The sequence below is a fragment of the Oncorhynchus mykiss genome, chromosome 1 (genome assembly GCF_013265735.2).
Source record: "Oncorhynchus mykiss isolate Arlee chromosome 1, USDA_OmykA_1.1, whole genome shotgun sequence".
In the NCBI taxonomy this organism is placed as follows: Eukaryota; Metazoa; Chordata; class Actinopteri; order Salmoniformes; family Salmonidae; genus Oncorhynchus; species Oncorhynchus mykiss.
Window position 1 is genome coordinate 15,552,058 of NC_048565.1, and position 5,806 is coordinate 15,557,863.

Sequence of the window (5,806 nt, forward strand, 5' to 3'; positions counted from 1 at the left end):
TCACCGCAATTCCTTCGCAATGGCAAACATTCTGCAGGAATCCTGTATTACTTTTTCTAGGGGGGTGTTACATTATCTGTTGAATGTTACATTATCACTCAAAGTAAAGATTGAGTGACAGACAGTTCGACAACAATGGTTTGCTGTCATGATCCTCCTCATCAATCTGGTAAGGAGCATTGACCTTGGCCATTATGAAGCTTTTATCTCTGCTTTATGTGTTTTTTATTATTACCTAAATGCTTAACAATTCAGAATGAGTGACGTTAGCTGATGGCGATTATGTCATAGAACAAAACGTATAAGATCTCCTAAGCCTGTGTTTACCATAGACCTTATTTCCTGAGTTTATCGAAAAACCCTACAAAAACTCCATCAATTTTCCCAACGAACCATGGCAGAGTTAGTACCTACAAAAAGACGCCATTGCTATTGCTCTCGATTGTGGTGAAGAAACTTGTGGGCGTGGCGTAGCGTTTGGCCGGAGCAAGGAGTCTGGGTAGCCAGGCAAGGCAGATAGATAGATACCTTAGTGGATTCGGCTATTTCAGACACACCCGTTGCTGACAGGTGCATAAAATTGAGCACACAGCCATGCAATCTCCATAGACAAACATTGGCTGTAGTATGTGGGCACCCCTTCAAAGTAGTGGATTCGGCTATTTCAGCCACAGCCGTTGCTGACAGGTGTATAAAATTGAGCACACTGCCATGCAATCTCCATAGACAAACAGTGGTAGTATAATGGCATTACAGAAGAGCTCAGTGACTTTCAACGTGTTATCGTCATAGGATGCCACCTTTCCAACAAGTCAGTTCGTCAAATTTCTGCCCTGCTAGAGCAGTGCTGTTATTGTGAAGTGGAAACGCCTAGGAGCAACAACGGCTCAGCTGTGAAGTGGTAGGCCACACAACCTCACAGAACGGGACCGCAGAGTGCTGAAGCGTGTAGTGTCCACGGTTACAACACTCACTACCGAGTTCCAAACTGTCTCTGGAAGCAACGTCAGCACAAGAACTGTTCATCAGGAGCTTCATGAAATGGGTTTCCATGGCCGAGCAGCCACAAGCAAGCCTAAGATCCTCATGTGCAATGCCAAGCATTGGCTGGAATGGTGTAAAGTTCGCCGCAATCGGACTCTGAAACAGTGTAAACGCGTTCTCTGTAGTGATGAATCACCATTTGGCAGTCCGATGGACGAATCTGGGTTTGGCGGATGCCAGGAGAATGCTACCTGCCTGAATGCATAGTGACAACTATAAAGTTGGGTGGAGGAGGAATAATGGTCTGGGGCTGTTTTTCATGGTTCTGGCTAGGCCCCTTAGTTCCAGAAGGGAAATCTTAACGCTACTGCATACAATTACATTCTAGACGATTCTGTGCTTCCAACTTTGTGGCAATAGTTTGGGGAAGAACCTTTCCTGTTCCAGCATGACAATGCCCTCGTACACAAACCAAGGTCCATACAGAAATGTTTTTGGAGATCAGTGTGGAAGAACTTGACTGGCCTGCACAGAGCCCTGACTTCAACCCCATCAAACACCTTTGGGATGAATTGGAACACCGACTGCGAATCAGGCCTACTCGGCCAACATCAGTAACTGGCTTCACTAATGCTCTTGTGGCTGAATGGAAACAAGTCCCCTCAGAAATTTCCGACATCTGGTGGAAAGCCTTCCCAGAAGAGTGGAGGCTGTTATGGCACGAAAGGGGGGGACCAACTCCATATTAATGCCCATGATTTTGGAATGAGGTGTTCGACAAGCAGGTGTCCACATACTTTTGGCCATGTAGTGTTCATGGCTGGTGAAAGACAGTTAAGCCTCATCCGCTGCACCACAGGGACATCTGCTGGACACACAGCCCCTGTACTCCAGTGGGAAACACTTATATGCACTGGCCTCACCTCTACCAGACGGACAGCTGGTGAACAATACTAGGGTAGATATGTCATTTTGTCAACAATGGAATACTTTTAACATAAAACCACAGGAGGTTAGTGGCACCTTAATTGGGGAGGACAGGCTCTTGGTAATGGCTGGAGCAGAATTAATGAAATGGTATCAAATATATCAAACACATGGTTTCCATGTATTTTATGCCATTTCATTCACACCGTTCCAGCCATTTTAATATGTGCCATCCTCCCCTCAGCAACCTCCACTGCATAAAACAACCTTCTTTGTTCCATTACATACTGTAGTTTTCACCTATCCCGCCTTCAGAGGAGGGAGACCAGTGTAATGATCTGCATGAGGTATTGGGGTCAGTATTTATCAGGAAGTGGAAACAGGTACTGTAAAACATATTACACCAATACAAGGCTCTGAGAAAATCTTCAACTGGAATGTTGGTGTAACATCTTTCTTTCATTTTCATTATCTCTCTCAGGCTTTTGAGTTCAGGAAGTTCTAGCCACCCCTGATGCAGAATGACAGACACCTCTTTCTGTGTTCCAATCCTGATCTTGAGGGAAAAACACCAGACAGTCCTATCCACTGAACTAAACAGCCACCAGACTATGATCAGCTGAAATTAGTAGGTAACAGAAAAGGTTATATGCCTACGTGATAGGTACATCTCACAGACAGCATTAGGCAACACTCAGCCTTATTAGACAACTAAACAAGATTTACAAACTAGCCAAAAGCATGCCATTAACAACAATTGTATCTTCCACACCCACATTTACCCAAATGGCTAGTTTATTTAAAGACCCTCTTCCGTAATCCTTGTCGTTTGTCCAAGACTTCATCGTGATTTAATCTCTGGCTAACACCGGCGGCACCTGCACCCGCATGCCGGCCGAGGGCTTCAGCCTCGTGTCTTCCTCATGTCCTAACTAACTAACTGGATTAATTACTGGAACTCACTGGGCACACCACATCATTTAAACGTGGAATTTGGGTAATTTTTGGTTGAGACGTTGATCAATGAGATTTCAACCTTTATTCGCCCACTTCAAAAAATAAGCCAGAAGTTTCCCTATGTATTATCACTATGCTTTGAACCATCTGAAAAGCACAACCAAATTCCAATCTTTGTTACGCTTTCAACCATTTAAAAGCAAAACAAAGTTCAAAATGGAATACAATGTCAGACATTTGTATTTATATAATAACTTCATGTGTTGTCTCTGTGCTTCATCTAATAGCAGAACCAAATGATCTGGATTGCAGTTGAGATTACATTAAAAGTACATGGTGCAAGTGATCAATGCAGTTCGAGATTCTGTACAGATTAGTATAGCAATTGTGAAGACCTCCACTGACCTGTGACCTTTCATGCCATCTTGAACATGCACACTTTCTATGATTACATAACAAGACAAAAATAGTTACAGTAACTTCAAAATGTGGCCATGGATGTGTTACTCATTTTATAATAAATGCTGTTACAGTAGTTTGTAAGATAGCCTTAACTTTATAGACTAATTACTGTATTACAAAAGTAATATTGAATTGTTTGGTTGACAAAGCAACCAAATATCAATATTTTAAAAGATGTATCTAATGCTTGGATAGTTTCATCTGAGACACTTGCTTAATCCCATTCTTTAACTTTTATTTTTGGTTTAGTTGGAGATGTGAATCCAACATATAATTTGTTAACTTGTCGACAAGTAAATAGGCTATTTACTGTATTGCAGAAGTGATATTGAATTGGGTTTCGTTGTCAACAGAACCAAATGTCAACATTCGAAGGAGATTTATTTTTTGTGCCACTGACTTAGTCTGGCATTAATTCCAGTTTGTCATGAAAAACAAATATTTTGGATTCAGATCTCCATCTCAACCTAAAATAAAAGTTAAAGAATTGGACTAAATCAAATTACAAACGGGAATTAAAGTCAGACTAAATTAGTGGCACAGATGGAACTATCCAAGCAGAATATACATTTCCTTAAAATGTTGATATTTAGTTGCGTTGACAACCAAACACAATTCAATAACCAGTTTGTCTACAAATTAATAATTGATATGTTCGATTCACGTCTCCATCTTAACCAAAAATCTATATTAAAGAATAGGACTAAATTAAATGTATTTTTTTATGTACTTTAAATAAAGTTTGATTTGATTTAGACCTATTCTTTAACTTAGATTTTTGGTTGAGATGGAGACTCCAACATATTAATTTGAAGATTACATTTGATGTCAACCAAATCTTTAAACCCTAGGTCTATATGTATTGTCGATTTTTAGTTGAACGCCTGTTTGAATTGAAACAACAGCTGTTGATGACTTCGCAAAAACTATATAGGCCTGACAAAAATATAAATGCAACATGCAACAATTTCTAAGATTTTACAGAGTTACAGTTCATATGAGGAAATCAGTCAATTCAAATAAATTCATTAGGCCCTAATCTATGGATTTCACATGACAGATAGACCTGTAGATCCCAGATACCTTAAAAAGGTAGGGGCGTGGATCAGAAAACCAGTCAATATCTGGTGTGATCTCCATTTGCCTCATGCAGTGCGACACATCTCCTTCGAGTATAGTTGATCAGGTTGTTAATTGTGGCCTGTGGAATGTTGTCCCACTCCTTTTCAATGGCTGTGCGAAGTTGCTGGATATTGGCAGGAACTGGAATACGCTGTTGTACACGGTGATCCAGAGCATCCCAAACATGCTTAAATTTGTGACATGTCTGATGAGTATGCAGGCCATGTAAGAACTGGGACATTTTCAGCTTCCAGGAATTGTGTACAGATCCTTACAACATGGGTCCAGGCATTATCATGCTGAAACATGAGGTGATGGCGGCAGATGAATGGCACAACAATGCGCCTCAGGATCTCGTCACGGTATCTCTGTGCATTAAAATTGCCATCGATAAAACGGTACAAAATTTGTTTTGAAAAAGACATAACTAAGTCCATGAATATATTGTGTTAAATGTGCATTTCACACTTAAGACCTGGATACACCAGTCCAGGGCAGGAGCAATATAGTGCCAGCAGTGAGATGGAGGAAAGGCAAAACAATTAATTAAAATACTTTTTCAAGGGGCTAAACACACGGATATAATGTAGTTTTAATATACATTCAGAAATGAAAAGATGTAAGTTTGAGAAATCCAAACTATTCTTTTGAGGCATGTAGTATTATTTAACTAGGCTAGTCAGTTAAGAACAAATTCTTATTTTCAATGGCAGCCTAATAACAGTGGGTTAACTAACCTTGTTCAGGGGCAGAACAAAATATTTTTACCTTGTCAACTCTGGGATTCAATCTTGCAAACTTTCGGTTACTAGTCCAACATTCTAACCACTAGACTACCTGTTGCTCCACAGCATGGGGTTATAGTTGTGTTCGTTGTTCATAGCTTATGCCTGCCCATACCATAACCCCACCGCCACCATGGGGCACTCTGTTCACAACGTCAGCAAACTGCTCGTCCACATGACGCCATACATGCTGTCTGCCATCTGCCCGGTCCAATTGAAACTGGGACTCATCCGTAAGGAGCACACTTCTCCAGTTTCCCTGAGACGGTTTCTGACCGTTTGTGCAGAAATTCTTTGGTTGTGCAAACCCACAGTTTCATCAGCTGTCCGGGTGGCTGGTCTCAGGCAATCCTGCAGGGGAAGAAGCCGGATGTGGAGGTCCTGGGCTGGTGTGGTTACACGTGGTCTGCTGTTGTGAGGCCGATTGGACATACTGCCAAATTCTCTAAAACGACATATGGTAGAGAAATTAACATTCAATGAAAACAAATGTGTGTGTAACCAGGCATTTAAACACATTTGTGCACCAAATATGAGAGAAATAAACTCTTGTGCATATAGACAATTTC

The 5,806-nt window shown here is 41.0% G+C and overlaps 1 long non-coding RNA gene across 1 annotated transcript; it reads left to right on the top strand.

The window, feature by feature from the left end:
* The first annotated feature begins 57 nt into the window (after positions 1–57).
* Positions 58–3,413, top strand: LOC118944451. Its single transcript, XR_005039836.1, has 3 exons — positions 58–169; positions 2,205–2,294; positions 2,393–3,413. It is a non-coding gene; the product is annotated as an uncharacterized LOC118944451 (long non-coding RNA).
* Positions 3,414–5,806: the final 2,393 nt, after the last annotated feature.